Here is a 19,136-nt window from a genome sequence, read left to right as displayed (position 1 = left end):
GTAATAATAACAACAACAATAATAATACAAATAAAATAAAAGTAATAATAATAACAACAACAATAATAATACACATAATAATAAAAGTAGTAGTAATAATAACAACAATAATAATAGAAATAATAATAAAAGTAGTAATAATAACAACAACAATAATAATACAAATAAAAATAAAAGTAGTAATAATAACAACAATAATAATAATACACATAATAATAAAAGTAGCAGTGATGATAATAATAATAATAATAAAAATAATAATAATAATAATAATAATAATAATAATAATAATAATAATGTAAAGTAAGACTGGTTTTAATCTGAACCTACTGTATATTTTTGTTTCCATATTCATCTCAAGTAAAAAAAAAAAAAAAACATCTTGTAACTCTTATGATATTATCTTATGGACAACAATAGAATACCTCAGTCTTAATTTCCCATGGGACCATGATCTGGCAAAGGTCAGGCAGAACATAAAATCACAAGCTTGTAACTAAGATCCATCTTTAAAATTTTATTTATTTATAAATTCTGCCATAAAGCGACCAATTGTGGTTTGGCAATGAAAGGGTGCTTGTAGGTCACATGACTGCCTAAACTGGAGATAAAATAAAGTTATAGTTAAGAGAGAAAACCTTTAATCCCTTTAAATCATCCAAAATCACACTTTAAATATTGCTTTTATTGCCGTTATTTAGCGGATAAATTATGAAACCTTATTAATTTATGGAGATTGGGGTCAGTGTGATCTGAATATGAGCCTCAGGAGACCTTGACCAAATGTAAAGGCACAGCGTATCCTAGCAACAAAGTTAACCTTTTATTAAAAGGCTGATTTGATGCCTCTGCATTTTTCAACTCAACTCCAACTGAAAGCTTGAAATTATACACGTGAAACCAAATATCTCGGGTGTAAATATTATGGATTCAGAATACGACACAAACCCCGCTAATTTCTTTATTCAGACATCAAACAGAAATATCTGTGCCAACAAATAGTTACTTTTAACAAGCACCACGTTTTATTAACCCTTTCCTCCCCATTAATAAACTCCTGCGATTCCCATGGCTGCTTAAAACCAATGAACACAGAAGTCATTAAAACAGCAGGATTCTTAGATTGAGAATTATTATTATTATTCATTATTATTGGACTTCTATAACCTTTTAATGGTTAATACACCCTTTACTCTCCCAGGTCGAACAGGTGCCATATTTAACATTATAAAGAAAGCTATCCCAGATATATTGCCTGTTAAAGGGGAAATTTGTTTTTTTTTTTTTTAACTGGGAAAAGCCCCAATTTATATGATAAAAAATGAGGATTTCTTTAAGGCATTGGCAGAGGAAGCAATAGGGGGTTAATATCAATACCCATCAGGTGAGTGCAATTGGTAGGAAGGGCAAATAAATACCCCTCCCTGTGTAATGAGAGTCTGCTCAGAGCATGGAGGCACTGGCTGTGTGGCAGTAAACTGGTAAGGGTGAGATTGTGTTTGATGAAGTTTGATGAAGTTTGATGAAGTTTGATGAAGTTTGATGAAGTTTGATGAAGTTTGATGAAGTTTGATGAAGTTTGATGAAGTTTGATGAAGTTTGATGAAGTTTGATGAAGTTTGATGAAGTTTGATGAAGTTTGATGAAGTTTGATGAAGTGTTTTCTTCTGGCTGTGGCTCTTTGATGAGGATAGTAGATGACTTATATGTTTGTTATATGATTTAAGTATAAATGTATATATTGTAGCTTGTTTGGCATTTAGAAGACAGACAGAGGGTGTCTGAGATACTTTGTAGCTGGTGAAAGTTTCCATGTCTCCTGTAATGTTGCAGGGACCCCATTAGAAACTTTTATATATGTATTTTTTTTTTAAATTAAAACTTAGTACCCTAAATGAGTGGTTATTGTAGTAGATTTTTTTTTTTTACTCCTCCATATATTAGGGATATGGGGGGGGGTAGAGAAAAACACAAATATTGATCAAAAATTGTGTATGTATTAACCTTGCATGTGTTCTTTATGTAACACAACTGGCATTATTTACAGGGTTAAAAGTAAATTTAGAGGCATTGGGCTCTCCTGCTATATCAGTGTCTGCTGCATATTGGCAATTTGGAGGTTCCTTAACTCTGTGTATGTGATGTTTGTTTATATAGATTTTTATTTATTTTTACAGGATTGTGTGAATCATTATTATTGGACTTCTATAACCTTTTAATGGTTAATACACCCTTTACTCTCGGCCAGGGTGAGCAAGCGCCATATTTAACATTATAAGGAAAGCTATCTCAGATATATTGCCTGTTAAAGGGGAATTTTTTTTTTTTTTTTTTTAACTGGGAAACCCTATAAAAATATATGAAATCCGGATAATCTTCGTTTAATGCCCCAGCCAAAAAACGGTCTGATTAAAAATGTTTTGTAAAGTAATTTTTATGATAAAAAAGGAGGATTTCTTTAAGGCATTGGCAGAGGAAGCAATAGGGGGTTAAGATCAATACCCATCAGGTGAGTGCAATTGGTAGGAAGGGCAAATAAATACCCCTCCCTGTGTAATGAGTCTGCTTAGAGCATGGAGGCACTGGCTGTTTGGCAGTAAACTGGTAAGGGTGGGATTGCGTTTGATGAAGTTTGGGAAGGTTTCTTCTGGCTGTGGCTCTTTGATGAGGATAATAAATGACGTTTGTTATATGTTTTAAGTATAAATTGTATATATTGTAGCTTGTTTGGCATTTAGAAGACAGAGGGTTTTCCCCTCCATATATTAGGGATATGGGGGAGGGGGAAAAGAGGGGGGGAAAAAAACACAAATATTGATCAAAAATTGTGTATGTATTAACCTTGCATGTGTTCTTTATTTAACACAACTGGCATTATTTACAGGGTTAAAAGTAAATCTAGAGGCATTTTGCTCTCCTGCTATATCGGTGTCTGCCTGCATATTGGGAATTTGGAGCTTCCTTAACTCTGTGTGTGATGTTTGTTTATATAGATTTTTATTTATTTATTTGCAGGTTTGTGTGAAAATGGCTGTTCTTTCCTACCTTCTCCTGTTCCTTGGAGGTAAGCGGTACACTGACAGGGGCAGTTCATGCTGGAACTTTAATTGGGGGGGGGGGAGCGCTGGGGACTGATCTTTTAAGCTAAATAAAAATCAGATTAACCTTTTTTTTATACTTTAATTCAAAGAACTGTTTTGTGGTATAAGAGGGGAATTGAGAATACTTCACAGTGGGGGTAGTGTATGAAATTAAAAAAAAATACATGTATTTTTTCTTTTTTTTTATCAGGCTTTTGTCTCTGCGGTGCTTCTGGTAATGAGTTTGCTGTGGTCTTCATGCAGAATTTTCTTCCGCAACATGGTGACCCGCGTCTACAAGTTACCCTCGCCGCTCTTGGAAATACCACTCATGTTAATGTGTCTGTTCCGGACGGAACATTTGACAAGGCTTTCACTTTAATCCCGGGATTCCCAAAAACGATTGCTTTACCGGCAGACTCTGAGCTTCAGGGTAGTGTCCGGTCGAACAAAACGGTGGTTTTCCGGTCAACCGGCCACGTCTCTGTGGTGGCTGAAAACTCAAGGTTACACACCAGAGGTACGTGGCTCGTACGTCCAGTAGCAGACTGGGGCTTGAAATACTACATCTTTACGCCGGACAGTGGGCCGGGTGGCACGTTTGCACAGATTGCCATAATAAACGGCCCCCAAACAAACTCTGTTAAACTGACGTTAAGTGCTCTGGTGTATCTTGAGGATAAAATCTGTTATCCTGGAGTACCTGTTCAGCTCTCGCTCGGCCCCTGGGAAGCGGTCCAGCTCCAGAGTACCCAGAGTCTGTCTGGAAGCTGCATAATATCACAGGAGCCCGTTGGCGTGTTTGCCGGTCACAGCTGTGCCCAAAAAAACACGCACTGCAACCATGTATGCATGCAGCTCCTGCCGGTGTCTTCATGGGGCTTCAATTTTGTGGTTCCACCAATACGCTTTCAGAACGCCACAAACTCCATCTATATTCTGCCATCGGTTGAGACCTTCGTGCAAATTAAAATAGGTGACAGGCTACTCAACAAGACTCTTGTACGTCGAAGAGTGGAGGAACTTCACGTAAACTCATCCACCCCAGTATCCATTTCAAGTGCAGCTCGCTTGATGGTTCTGTTTCATGGCAGTGATGGAGTCTACAAATCCCTTCCGTACGACGCGTTCCTCATCAACCTGGTTCCTGAAGAGCAATTCTGTTCTCGGTATACTCTGGTTTCAATGCCTGGCTATAAGAACTTTGCCTTTTTAATAGCGCATAAGGACAGTGTCCCTGGACTGACAGTTAATGGAACCAGTTTGCCGAATAACAAATGGGGTCACTTCTCTGGAACAGACATGATGTACGCACGGATATACTTTGGTCAGAAAGGTGGCTACGTTGTTGCCCGGTCTGACAATCCCTTTGGCATATTCACTGTTGGCATTGCGATGATGAGTGCATATGCAGTATCTGGGGTATGTCTGGATAAAGGTAAGGGCTGTTTGTGTATTCATCATATGAATATTCCACCCCCCAATCTTGGTCCCAAAGCATACCTCTGTGCATGCGTTTCCATACTGTTGATGAAATAGTTTGTCTATTGAGAAACTCGTACATTTTCTCCTTAATACAGGCAACAGTCTCCCGTCAGGCACAACAAACATGGCACCTCCCATCTCAAAAGATGTCTCCTTTCGACGTTCTGTCTGTATGTCCTGGGGTGGAATCCATTATCTGACATCTCGTGGGGCTTTTTTGGCGCAAACTGTGAACTGCACGACGGTGCTGATGGTGCTGGCTGAACATGATGGCGATTTACCGCCGTTTGCTGTGGTAAGAAAATCTGATCTGACGTTGAGAATTAGAGCTTTTGGGCAGATGTTGGACATACCTACAACCGAGCCAAGACATGTGATGGTAACTATGTTCTGTCTCCTTTACCTACTTAGAACACTACATTGGCCCCAAATACGGGCTACAGTCATACTGTATAGTGCTCATAGTCCAGTATCTCTGTCCAATGCTGTGACAGGCCCAACATCTGGACATCTATTTATTTGGTCTCTCCATGAATGGTGTTGGCATAATTTCATGGGTAATAAGATGGCCTGCTTGTTAATTTATACTACCCCATATGAATACATAGGATTACTGGGGGGCTGCTATGCATTGTGACTCTAACAACTTGATTTCTTTTTCTGAGGTTGATGGGGTACAGAAGTATCTTCCAGCAATGCTTCAAGATGGCAGAGTAAACCTAACACTGCAAGGTTTGTTGACAAAGGTCAGCTTCTCTTTTGGGCTGCAAGTTCTAATTGGACCACATGGGTTGCTTCATCTTCAGATGGCTAGAGCTCCTAGAATGCTTGATGGGATCTGTACTGGCTACACGAGCAAGGACCATGACCATTCAAAAGAGGGAAATGGCAGGTATGGTCCAACATGGCAAATGAGTTATGAGCCAATCTGTGACTTCAACGACCAGCCCCAGTATGAAGAATGCAGCAATAGCAAGGCTGATGTGAAAAAACCTTGCCACATCTTGGAAGAGTCTGAAGTGTTTAATGAATGCTATGTGGTGATGGATCCAAAACCATTTGTCAGTAGTTGTAAGCGCTCGGTCGGTGAACATGGAACCTATAACGGATGCATGGCTTTGGAGGCCTATGCTTTAGCTTGTGGAATAGAAGGTGTGAATGTGACCGGATGGCGGAACTTGGCGCAATGTGGTAAGTGATTCTCCAAGTGTTCTGTCTGAGATTTGTTTTGACTTGTGAACGGGTCTTTATTTCAACATCTCTCTTTACAGCCCATCAATGTCCATTAAATAGCCACTATGAAAGCTGTTCACCATGCGTGGATTCAGGCTCTGGGTGTGATGGTAAGATGTGTTATGAGGCATGTGTATGCCAGGATGGCTACAGTCTCGAAATGGGGGTTTGTATTCCTTACAGCCTTAGTGGCTGTATGTGGGATGGCAGTTACTACCCTCATGGAATGGAATTTCTTAGCAGTGATTGCCAAACTTGGTGTCGTTGTGCTGGTCCCAAAGGAAGAGTAGAGTGCCACAGGGTTGAAGGATGTGGTCTTGGCTATAGCTGTGGACTAAACAGAGGCTGGTGGTCCTGCAATGCTATTAAACAGGTTTCCTGCTCTGTGTATGGAGGCTCCCATTACGTACCTTTTGATGGTAATTCCTACATTATTGAGGCTCCGTGCTGTTCCAGAGCGGTAGGTCTGTGTGCCCCAATCCCGGGTTTGGAATATTTCAATGTCCACATAGTGAATGCTCAAAGAGAAGGACAAGGCTCAGTCTATACCAAAGCCATTGATATAACCGTACATGGATTCAATCTGACACTCAGCCAAGAGGCCAACGGAAGAGTCGAGGTAATACCTTTTTATTTTCTATACATGTAACAGGTGTGTGTGTTAGATGATGGCCTAACGTTAAGATTTGCTTGGCTGTAACAGTTGACCTAAGATGGAAAATATTATTTTCTTTAGGCAGCTGGGATATTGCTTCATACTCCACTTCTGCTAAATGGTGGGAGAGTAGAACTACTGAAAAGCGGTGTCGGTGGCGTGCTGTTGCAGTCAGATGTTGGTCTCTCTGTTTCCTTTGAAGCTGATGGCCGTCTGTTGGTCAGTATCCCTGTCTCCTACGTGGATGCTGTCTGTGGTCTGTGCGTCGCTATGCCCCAAACTTGTTCGGAAAAGGAATCTTGCTGCGATATTTGCCACGGAGCAGACTGTCTAGCATGTAATGAGACGGAATATAAATTGTACGGTAGCCCCGAGAACTGTGGTATGCTGAAAGACCCCCGAGGACCATTTAATGAGTGCCATAAGCGGCTATCCTATAAAAACTACTTTGAGGGGTGTCTCCATGATATGTGCCAACAAGAAGCAAGTGAGGCAACACTCTGCAATGTTCTTGCCAGCTACACTGCTGCATGCCAAGAAGCGGGAGCTGTGGTCCAATCCTGGAGGACAGATACTTTCTGTAGTGAGTATAAGGGTTGAAGTTGTGGCTGAAATTATGCTAAGGACCCATATAACGGGCATCTTGTCTTAAGTATGCTAAAGTACCTCATGATTTTATTTTAACTTTTTTTTTTTGGGGGGGGGGTTTAATCTTTCAGATATCACGTGTCCACCCAACTCTCACTACGAGTTATGTGCCACCAGCTGTCCTAGAACCTGCGCCGGTTTGGATTCACCCTGTGGATTCACGTTGCACTGCCGGGAAAGCTGTTCTTGTGATCCTGGCTATACTCTTAGTGGTAAAGACTGCGTCCTTCTTGAAGAATGTGGCTGCATGCACAATGGCCGCTACCTAAAACCAGGTGACTTCCTGTACAGCGAAGACTGCAGTGAACTCTGCGAGGGCCATTGGGGTAACTTGACATGTAAGAACCAAACCTGCCACGCTGGAGAAAAATGTATGAGTAACCAAGGAGTAAGGGGGTGCTTTCTAGAGAAACTAACCTGCTGGGTATCGAGCAGCTTTACGTACTATACTTTTGATGATGCCGTATTTGATGCTAGTGGCACTTGCTCGCATGCAATGGGGACATTATGTGAACCCAGTAATCTGACTAACTTTGTGGTTGAACTGTGGACCACAGAAAGTGGAGATCATCTGGGGAGGCTTGAGCGAGTAGTCCTCAACTTGCATGGGCATATGATCCGGATATCAAGGGATTCTGAAGTGCAGGTAAACTTTCTGTTGTGCATGTGTCAAGGACCAGGTTTGTGGAGCATTGTCTGGATGGGCACCTTTTACTGGTTAAGGCACTAGCTCTTGTTCCCCCAATATCTCCATTTAAACTGTATTCAATCTCTTTATAGGTAGATAACATGGATCGCCCTCCTCCACTTGTTTTAGAGGATGGGAAAATCATGTTGTCCAGGCAGCATTTGACTATTGAGATAACTACTGGCTTCGGACTTGTCTTCCTCTACAATCCTTCATGGATTTCCCTTCAGCTACCAATGAGCTACAAAGGAAAGGTTTGTGGACTCTGTGGCAACGCCAACCAAAATGGCAGAAATTCTACTGGCTTGAGTAAGGGCTTTCCATCTCTTAACCCAGCCTATACAAACAGGAGCGGATGTGCTGATATGGTTAACTTCACGCTAGAGGCACTTTCATTCCCAAGTCAATATGAAGACAAAAAGTACTGTGGCTCTCTTCTGATGAAGGAAGGGGATTTCAGGGCTTGCCATGATGTGATAAGCCCAGAATCTTATTTCGAAATCTGCGTTTTGCTCATGGAAATGGAAAATGGCAGCAAGGAGTCGCTGTTACAGAGTTTAAAAAGTTATTCTGATGCTTGCCAAAACGCTGGCGCCATTGTTCACCCCTGGAATGATATCTTGCTGGGTAAGTTGCGCAATGTTTTTTTTTTGTTTTTTTTAATTTGATGGCCAATTTACAAGCTGGCCAAATAATGCACTTCTAGAATTAATTCAGCTTGTTCTTATTCCACACAGGATTACTGGAATATACAAACGATGGGCTAATGTGTGTAATCGATCCCAACAATCCAGAGTGTACCGTTCCAAACTACATGAGCTGCAGCATCTTCAGCAATTTCACATACATGAGGTTTAATGGTGACGGGATTGAAAGTTTAACCTCTAGCTCCTCTAATGATTCCCTACTTCATATCTGTGACCTCGATGGCTACCCAAGTTCTGATTACTTTTCTGTTCATTATGTGGCCGGAAAGAACGAGAGTATCCAACAGTTACTGGTGAAAGTCTATGGTATGGATTTGGTAATGGAGAAGGATGAGCCAGCTAGTGTCTTGGTAAGTTGAATTCTTGGGTATTTGTGCTCTATTGGAGAGCAGGAAGTTGAATGAAGGATGAAATATGGGTGAAGATGATGACCATTGGGCAATAAGAACACATACTGTGCTAAATGGAGGGGGTACCATTGGAGAATCATTACTCGGATATAAATGGCCTTTGTAATGGAATTCAATATTGAGTGTTATTTATTGACTTGTCTTAAAGGGCATCAATGCAAGACTAAGATTCTGGTTACCAGTCTTAAAATAAAGAGGGGGGGTACATTAAGCAACTTACAGATGTGCTCAGAATTACCATTCCAAATGAGCCTTTAACAAAATTGTGTAGCAAATGATGCTCCTGAATGACTGCAAAAGTTGGCTAATGTGTTTTTTTTTTTTTTTGTTCTTTACCCCCCCATTACCTAATTAACAGGTAAATGGGACACTGGCAGAGCCACCATTAACTCTAATACCAGACCAAGTCTGGCTGACGAGAAACGACGTTCAGTTAATACTGGAAACGGATCTTGGATTTTCATTGTTCTACAATGTTCAAGATGGAGTTCTCGTCGTATTTGTTCCTGAGATCTATGTCGAAAGAGTCTGTGGCCTCTGCCAACAGCCCATCTCTCATGATGTAGTCCAGCTCCCTCCTCTAAATGAAGATTACTCAAACTGCTCTAGGCGGTGGTCGGAAGGAGACGGTCGCTGTTCAATGCTCTTGGACGAAGATGGTCCTTTTGGATATTGTCATCAGTCTGTCAGCCCTTATGGCTATTATGAGACATGCCTTGACAGACACTGCCGGTTTGGTGTAGATAATGCCTCCGTGTGCCAGATTTTTCAGGATTATGTTTCTTCATGCCGTGCTCAAAGAGCTTATCTTGCACCACTGACAACAGCTGCCTTCTGCTGTGAGTTATGCTTGGTCTTTATTCTTTCTCCTGGGGATAGATTTGTGACTTGGGTACAAAGTTCAACTGGTGTCTGCTTAAGAGCTTTTTTGGCCATAAAGCTCTTGCTTTACATTTTACTCGACTAAAATCCTAGCAATGTCCTCGTTGTGGTGGGGTTTAATTCTGTTACATGTATTAGTCAATAGTTCAACAAACTCTCTCATTGTTTCAGATTTTGAATGTCCCTTGGAGCAGAATTACACCCTGTGTATGAAGATCTGCAAAGACTACTGCTCCTCTAAATGGTGTTTCCCTCACTGTATGGAGGGCTGTAGCTGCACAGATGACTTGGTTTGGGATGGCGTGAACTGTGTCAATGCCAGCGCATGCCTTAATGTACAAAGTAGCCAAGAGGTAATCAATAGACTTATATTCTTGTAGAGGTTGGCTTTGTTTTATTTTAACTTATCCAACTTATTCTTTATTCTCCCTGCAGCAGGCAAAGACTCCACAAAACTATCTTCAGTGTATGATAAATCCAAGCAATATTACATTTGGCAACTATTCCAGCATGACTGGTGTTGAGAGTGCATATGATGTACTGAGGACTTGTGAATTTGCCTCTGAACACTGGCTACGGGCTGTCCTGCTCATCCGACCAAATTCACAAACAAAACTCCAGGTCTTCTTTAAACAGACTTTCATTACAATAGATTCTTCTATGACTGTATGGGTGAGTTTCTTTTCCCCCCTCCCCCCCGATAAAATAGGACATCCAAAACTACACTGAAGCAGGGGTGTCCAAACTTCAGCCCTCCAGCTGCTGCAGGACTACATCTCCCATAATGCTCTTTCAGTTAAGGGGCTGGCTGAGGAGTATGGGAGATGTAGTCCTGCAGCAGCTGGAGGGCCACAGTTTAGACAGCCCTGATCTAGACTCTTGGCTCATTGAAGCCATTGTGATAAGCATTTTGTTTTCCTTTCTCTCAGGTAAATGGACAGAAGGTACACCTTCCATTCCAAGTCTTGCCGGAACTCTCCCTTAACTATGCTGATGCTGCTGTAACTGTTGATATAACGGGGGAGCTGGTAATTACATTCAGTATACTGGGAGATGTCCATGCTGTAACCACACATGAGTTTTCTGCATCTCTCTGTGGGGCTTGTGCCAGTCCTGATCCTACCAGCTCTCTGGACCAGTGGCAAGCAGAAGACTTGTCTTGGTGACTGGACTTTTCATCCTGAGTAGTTTTGTCATAGCTAAAACAGTTATGAATAATTTAATAAATACCATTCTTTCAAAGACACGTGGCCATCCTTGATTCTTCATGAATGGGGACTGTCCATACTATGGATTAATTTTTTCATAGATATCTTATCTGTTCTAAGATTACCGTGTTGGTCAAAACACTTGTTTTCCCAGACCAGCAACTGTTTCCAAGGTATGGCATCTTAACACCAAAGAAAACTATCTGAATAGTTGGCTTATTATCAGATGTGATGTAAGCTTCCAATCTAGCACATACGATTGTTATGACGAGGCTTGGGCCTTGAGGCCATGTGAAGAGTTTGTGCCACTTTAGGTGCTCTGTCTCCTTGTGCATGATTCTGCTATGACTACATTTAATTACAGGCATGTTCTTGCTTTCCTAAAATCCCACTCTGAAGTGACTTCATGAATTGTGTAATGTCCAAGCACTGTACCTGAGTTTCCGTGCCCTGTATAGTCAAGTACTGCATGTAGTTATTGCTACTATATGCACACATCGGGTCAATGGTTATTTCCTGACTCCTAAAAGTAGAAATGGGAGATGCCCCCCCAATACAATGTACTCTACAAATTAACACTTGGATAAAACCAAGGCAGATTGGCCAACCCAACAAAAATATGGTGTTTGTCTTCTAAATATACATTGAGCAATATTCAAATGTATGTGACTAAGTAAAATATTTTGAGGAAATGTCTGACAGATATATCATCACAAACATTAGGAAGGGAAACCGGGTTAGGTTTTTTGTTTGTTTTGGCGAGGGGGGGGGGTTAAAGGCCCTTACTGTTAAACAAAAAGTTCTCTACGTATGGTCATCTCGAGAGACCAAATTAGATTAAAGCATTATTTATGGTAACCATTTCTAGTTCATCTTTCTGTAGCATGACCGACACTCAATGTCGCAGATCTTCAATCCTCGTTACTAAGTTGTTCTGACCTGTTGGTGTCCTACAGCTGGCACAAAGACCGACGCGAGAGAACCTCTAGCTCCTCATCCAACAAAAGCACTCTTGTCTAATGAGTCGCTGGCTTTATCTCTAATAGCCGTTTTTATTTGAAGTCATCGGGATGTGCTTCCATAATGTGTAGCTGGGAACGGTCTCTGGGTAGAGTCCTCCCTCATTGTAGGGTGAAAATGACGGTGTAGCACTTTCTACAGGATTATTGGTGGCCAGAACATTCTTCCAGGCTTGTCCCTCATAGGTTCTAAATTGGTAACCTGGCGCATGTTGTGACACTCCTAAATAGGACCCCATGTTAAACTATAATTTGTGACCACTAGGTTAAAAACAAATCCAGACCTCTGATGTGTCTCTGAGATGGGAGGGCCAGATGTTATCTATGAACAGCAAGTTCTGACTAATTATGGTCAGCTGCTCTAGCAGCAGGCTAAAGCACTGATATAATAACATGTGAGGGGTGTCTTTGGGTTCTAGTTCATGCGGTCTGAAAACTTTCTAGTTTAGTCTGTGGTTTGACTCAAAATATAAACACATCTCTATCGCAAATGTCTGCTAGAAATATAAAAATGTAATGCTGGGCTGCATGGGGTCCAAAATTTGACTTAAAAGAGCTATTCCTGACCCAGCTCTGTCTTTTTATTTTTTTTTCTACTTACTATTTTGTATTTTTAATCTGCTGAGTTGCTTGGTTGTTAAAGGAAGTGGTTACACACCGCAGACAACGAAATGTGCTAACACACGATAAGATGCAGTGCAAAGAGATCTCTCCAGATTCACTGTGGCCATCCTTGGAGGACAAGTTAAGTAAGTTTGCCTTTTTTTTTTTTCTTTTAATTTATACAATTTTAAAAATAAGAGATTCAGAGACTGGCTCCTCAGCTTTCAGATCTACCCTAACTAGCTATGGAGGTCTAGAGACTCTTAAATTGGGACCCCTAAAGACCTTCATCTTCAAACAATTGTTTATTCTGAAGATTCTATATTAGGGTCCTTCAGTCTTGAGTTTGTTCTCCTGGTGCTTTAAGGTCTTGGTTCTTGAGATCAGTAAATGAAGGCTGGAAATTCAGAGTTTCGCAACAACAAAAATGTGGAAACAAGTTGTGATAGAACTTTGACTGTTAACCATTTATGTCTGGTGGTAATATTTTGAAATTAGCTGGCAGTGATGTAGGTAAGTGTATCTAACTTGTATTATAAAGGTAGATTCAGCTCATAAGGCTGGAAAGAGGAAGGAGATGTTCACGAGGCCACAGACAGAGGTAACTAGTTTATGGTGGCCAAAACCCCCCAGATAATAGACTTTATGATGTGTAAAACTTCTATTCTGGATAAAAATTAAGTGGGTTCATTTCACATTTGTGAGATCTGATACTTTTTATTTTCTCTCCAATTTTGTGTGGGGAAAGAATGTCTCCATGCTGAAAGGTGGTGGGACCACTCTAGTTAGGGTCCACCAACCCTTTGGTGGGCAAAACAAATACCAACGTCTCCTGTATTCCACAATATCGCACAATGACTGCATGCTTCAGCGCTTGCTAATAGTTGACTCTGATTGCAGGATGCTGGCTTGGATCGTGATTTTAATTTCTTCGATTCTTGGTAAGTAAAATATTGAATGGGGGGGTGGAGAAACAAACAATTGAATTCTAAGTACTCAGTTTCTAAACTTTTGTTAAACTTAGGAAACCAAGTAGCAATATGGGAAATGAAAGCTTAATTCTCTTGTTTTATTTGTTAAATAAAAAAAATATTGCATTTCTAATCTTTTCATGCTAGTAACTGATGTATTGTAGTTAAGTTGGGAGTAAAAATTATAAACCACATTTAGAAATATCCTAACTTTAGGAAAGTGAGATTAATAGTGATATTTTATCTATTAAATCTTGAGCATATTATAATTAGGGTTGTTAACGGTTATCTTGAAGGAATATCAGAAAATATACAGAAATGTCCCTGAAATTAATGTTATTTGCTAATTATTCTCACTCTTTTTATAACAGTGAGGAGTCTTGGCGTAGAAGAAAATGACCTTGTAACCAGTGCTCTCAGTCAGTAAACACTGCTGTTTTTTTATGTTATGGTCCAAATATGTATTTTTGTTGCATATTTGTCTACCTGTTGTATACTGTTTGGTATTATGTTCTCAAAGAATTATTTGAGAAATGGGATTATGATTTTCCTAATTTTATATGTAATGTATAGTAGATGTTTGGGGAGCTCCTATAGTCACTAGACTTGTGGTTTCAGATTTGAAATTTACAGAATTTGAGGAATTTGTATGAAGCCCCAAAAACAAGGCCAGACCTCCACTAATCAGATGAAAACAAAGTAAAAAAATGTAATTTTATGCTGAAATTCATGGGTCAACATTCTCTCGCTCTATCACTGTCATTCTAATTCTCTCTAAATGAGAATGAATGCATATGTGAGTGAATGTGGGCATGGAGCCACACAATTTTGTTCCCAAACAAAGCCCCCAAATTTTCAGCTGAACTGAAAGGGCAGGGAATGATATTAGTTGCCCTGAAAACTAATGTCTAATGTAAATGAACCCTCCAATAGTGTCCTGTATCCATCTCATTATCTCTAATTGTAATGGGGCATCATCTTTTGGACAGTGTCCTCATTTTCTAACTATTCATCCATTTTAGATTATGATGATGAACATGAAGATCATGAAATGGGATCTGGAAATCAAGATTATGGTTGGTTATTGAAATTTCTTCTAAATTGATGTTTCACTCCTTAGACTGAGGGCTGAAGTACATTCAGAGTCCATGAAAAGTTAACTGTAAATAAGACTAATGTTTGAGAGATCACTCTGATTTTGGGAAGTGGCAGATTTTAGCTATAAATAGGCATTCTAGAAAGAAGAACCATATTTCTCAGAAACATTGTAACTATGGCTGTATCTCAAAGCTTTGATATGTGATAGAAGTATTATGTCCCAGGCAGACTGCTGTATGGCCTTGAGCAATTATTTCTCTTTTGATAGGGCAAAAAATGCTTGGAATTTCACATGCTCTTTTCTACTACAGATTATGCTGTTTCTTCAGTTCCAAAAAATGGTGAGTAAATACAAATTCTTCTGAAATGTGCTGAGTGTTAATAGAATGTCTTTTTTTTTTGGTAGATTCCAAATTGGCTGTTTTAGTAAGCTGCAGTTCCACATGTGTCCACTGGGAGGAATCAAACTTTGTTTCTGTATGCTTTCTGTTACTACTAATGTGCATGATATATGCACTTAAAAGGTTGTCAAATCCCTCATTGCCTTTACTTCTGTTCTGTTTTTATAAAGGTAATGGAACACCTGTTATCTTTGTTATACTGGGGATCTGCACAGTAACATCAGTGAGTACATATTATAAACTTTGTCTACATAGAACATTTCTTTTTAAGGCTGTTTATCTGGTACTCAGCTTCAGGTTTAAAATGTGCTTTTAAAATGTATATTGTTAGTACATGCAGAGGAAAGTTTGTTAAACAAAGTTGGGGGGCATAGCCTGTGATCCCTTCCATACATGATATTAGGATGAGATGTTTGTGTCAAAGTTTGTTTTCTGAAATGTTTTTGTTTTGTCTTAGATCTCTCATTTTTAGCAAGAAAACCCTCAGGATTTGGATCCATCACCTTTTTAATTCATGCTTTCTTTTGCTATTAATAAAATTGGTGGTTTAACTCTTGTTTTTGTGTGTTTTTTTTTTTAAGGTAGAATCTGTGTGACTATTAGTCTAAATGTGTCTAAATGTGTCTAACTGTCTGCCTCTAACTCTAACTGACTCTGCTTCTAACTCTGCTTCTAACTGCATATGCTTCTGCCTCTAACTCTGCTTCTGCCTCTAACTCTAACTCTGCTTCTAACTGCTTCTAACTCTGCTTCTAACTCTGCTTCTGCCTCTAACTCTGCTTCTGCCTCTAACTCTGCTTCTAACTCTGCTTCTGCCTCTAACTCTGCTTCTGCTTCTAACTCTGCTTCTAACTCTGCTTCTAACTCTAACTCTGCTTCTAACTCTAACTCTGCTTCTAACTCTGCTTCTAACTCTAACTCTGCTTCTAACTCTGCCTCTAACTCTGCTTCTGCCTCTAACTCTAACTCTGCTTCTGCTTCTAACTCTAACTCTGCTTCTAACTCTAACTCTGCTTCTAACTCTAACTCTGCTTCTAACTCTGCTTCTAACTCTGCTTCTAACTCTAACTCTAACTCTGCTTCTGCTTCTAACTCTGCTTCTAACTCTGCTTCTAACTCTGCTTCTAACTCTGCTTCTAACTCTGCTTCTAACTCTGCTTCTAACTCTGCTTCTAACTCTAACTCTGCTTCTAACTCTGCTTCTAACTCTGCTTCTAACTCTAACTCTGCTTCTAACTCTAACTCTGCTTCTAACTCTAACTCTGCTTCTAACTCTAACTCTGCTTCTAACTCTAACTCTGCTTCTAACTCTAACTCTGCTTCTAACTCTAACTCTGCTTCTAACTCTAACTCTGCTTCTAACTCTAACTCTGCTTCTAACTCTAACTCTAACTCTAACTCTGCTTCTAACTCTAACTCTAACTCTAACTCTGCTTCTAACTCTAACTCTGCTTCTAACTCTAACTCTGCTTCTAACTCTAACTCTGCTTCTAACTCTAACTCTGCTTCTAACTCTAACTCTGCTTCTAACTCTAACTCTGCTTCTAACTCTGCTTCTAACTCTGCTTCTAACTCTGCTTCTAACTCTGCTTCTAACTCTGCTTCTAACTCTAACTCTGCTTCTAACTCTAACTCTGCTTCTAACTCTAACTCTGCTTCTGCTTCTAACTCTGCTTCTAACTCTGCTTCTAACTCTGCTTCTAACTCTGCTTCTAACTCTGCTTCTAACTCTGCTTCTAACTCTGCTTCTAACTCTGCTTCTAACTCTGCTTCTAACTCTGCTTCTAACTCTGCTTCTAACTCTGCTTCTAACTCTGCTTCTAACTCTAACTCTGCTTCTAACTCTAACTCTAACTCTAACTCTGCTTCTAACTCTAACTCTAACTCTAACTCTAACTCTAACTCTAACTCTAACTCTAACTCTAACTCTAACTCTAACTCTAACTCTAACTCTAACTCTAACTCTAACTCTAACTCTAACTCTAACTCTAACTCTAACTCTAACTCTAACTCTAACTCTAACTCTAACTCTAACTCTAACTCTAACTCTAACTCTAACTCTAACTCTAACTCTAACTCTAACTCTAACTCTAACTCTAACTCTAACTCTAACTCTAACTCTAACTCTAACTCTAACTCTAACTCTAACTCTAACTCTAACTCTAACTCTAACTCTAACTCTAACTCTAACTCTAACTCTAACTCTAACTCTAACTCTAACTCTAACTCTAACTCTAACTCTAACTCTAACTCTAACTCTAACTCTAACTCTAACTCTAACTCTAACTCTAACTCTAACTCTAACTCTAACTCTAACTCTAACTCTAACTCTAACTCTAACTCTAACTCTAACTCTAACTCTAACTCTAACTCTAACTCTAACTCTAACTCTAACTCTAACTCTAACTCTAACTCTAACTCTAACTCTAACTCTAACTCTAACTCTAACTCTAACTCTAACTCTAACTCTAACTCTAACTCTAACTCTAACTCTAACTCTAACTCTAACTCTAACTCTAACTCTAACTCTAACTCTAACTCTAACTCTAACTCTAACTCTAACTCTAACTCTAACTCTAACTCTAACTCTAACTCTAACTCTAACTCTAACTCTAACTCTAACTCTAACTCTAACTCTAACTCTAACTCTAACTCTAACTCTAACTCTAACTCTAACTCTAACTCTAACTCTAACTCTAACTCTAACTCTAACTCTAACTCTAACTCTAACTCTAACTCTAACTCTAACTCTAACTCTAACTCTAACTCTAACTCTAACTCTAACTCTAACTCTAACTCTAACTCTAACTCTAACTCTAACTCTAACTCTAACTCTAACTCTAACTCTAACTCTAACTCTAACTCTAACTCTAACTCTAACTCTAACTCTAACTCTAACTCTAACTCTAACTCTAACTCTAACTCTAACTCTAACTCTAACTCTAACTCTAACTCTAACTCTAACTCTAACTCTAACTCTAACTCTAACTCTAACTCTAACTCTAACTCTAACTCTAACTCTAACTCTAACTCTAACTCTAACTCTAACTCTAACTCTAACTCTAACTCTAACTCTAACTCTAACTCTAACTCTAACTCTAACTCTAACTCTAACTCTAACTCTAACTCTAACTCTAACTCTAACTCTAACTCTAACTCTAACTCTAACTCTAACTCTAACTCTAACTCTAACTCTAACTCTAACTCTAACTCTAACTCTAACTCTAACTCTAACTCTAACTCTAACTCTAACTCTAACTCTAACTCTAACTCTAACTCTAACTCTAACTCTAACTCTAACTCTAACTCTAACTCTAACTCTAACTCTAACTCTAACTCTAACTCTAACTCTAACTCTAACTCTAACTCTAACTCTAACTCTAACTCTAACTCTAACTCTAACTCTTTACCTCTTTTTTGGCAGGGATTAACCTAGGGCAATGACACTGCCCTTAACCCATTCAGTGCCACACTCTGCCTCATGCCTCCAGCTACAGTCTGGGACATCAGCAAAAGTTTACTGGTGTTCCAAACAAACATATACACTGGGAATCAAATCACAGATTAAATTAATGTCTTTATACTAGGTGGCCATCTGGGACAGACTGAAGATTTTCACACAATGCTGTTTGTAATATAAGGATAAATATCCATGACATGGAGTTCCTGCTTGAGTTAATGTCTTCTGCCATTGATGTCCAGATGTTTATTCATGCTACTTGATATTTCCTGCAAACAAAATATATAACATTTTAATAAATATCACTTATTAAGAAGTAACATTCTACAGTGGGGTACAATTTAAACATTGTATTGTTACAAGTGCATAACAACACTTGCCCCATTTCTAAGCAAAGTGGAAAGTTTCTTCATTGCTGGATTAAGAGCCAAAAGGAGGTAATCCGGAAAGACAATTCACCTCCATTGTAATTAATGGCTCTCTCGGCGATTACTACTCTTCTGGCGAGCGCTCTCAGTCCAGCTTGGCTGTATATGTAAGCTAAGCTTGTCGTTCTATGACCTTGCTTGTGTTAGTGGTGACTATGAA

At 39.4% G+C, this 19,136-nt stretch overlaps 1 long non-coding RNA gene across 2 annotated transcripts in view; it reads right to left on the bottom strand.

The window, feature by feature from the left end:
• Positions 1-18,680: 18,680 nt before the first annotated feature.
• The window catches only part of LOC128469624 (uncharacterized), a 12,087-nt gene continuing 11,631 nt past the window's right edge, over positions 18,681-19,136 (bottom strand). For both annotated transcript variants that reach the window (XR_008345968.1, XR_008345969.1), the window contains exon 5: positions 18,681-18,817. This is a non-coding gene — a long non-coding RNA (uncharacterized LOC128469624). The remainder of the gene's footprint in view (positions 18,818-19,136) is intronic.

The sequence above is a fragment of the Spea bombifrons genome, chromosome 12 (assembly GCF_027358695.1).
Source record: "Spea bombifrons isolate aSpeBom1 chromosome 12, aSpeBom1.2.pri, whole genome shotgun sequence".
Lineage (NCBI taxonomy): Eukaryota > Metazoa > Chordata > Amphibia > Anura > Pelobatidae > Spea > Spea bombifrons.
The sequence above is the reverse complement of the archived record's forward strand: the minus strand, read 5'-3'. Positions and strand labels throughout refer to the sequence as shown.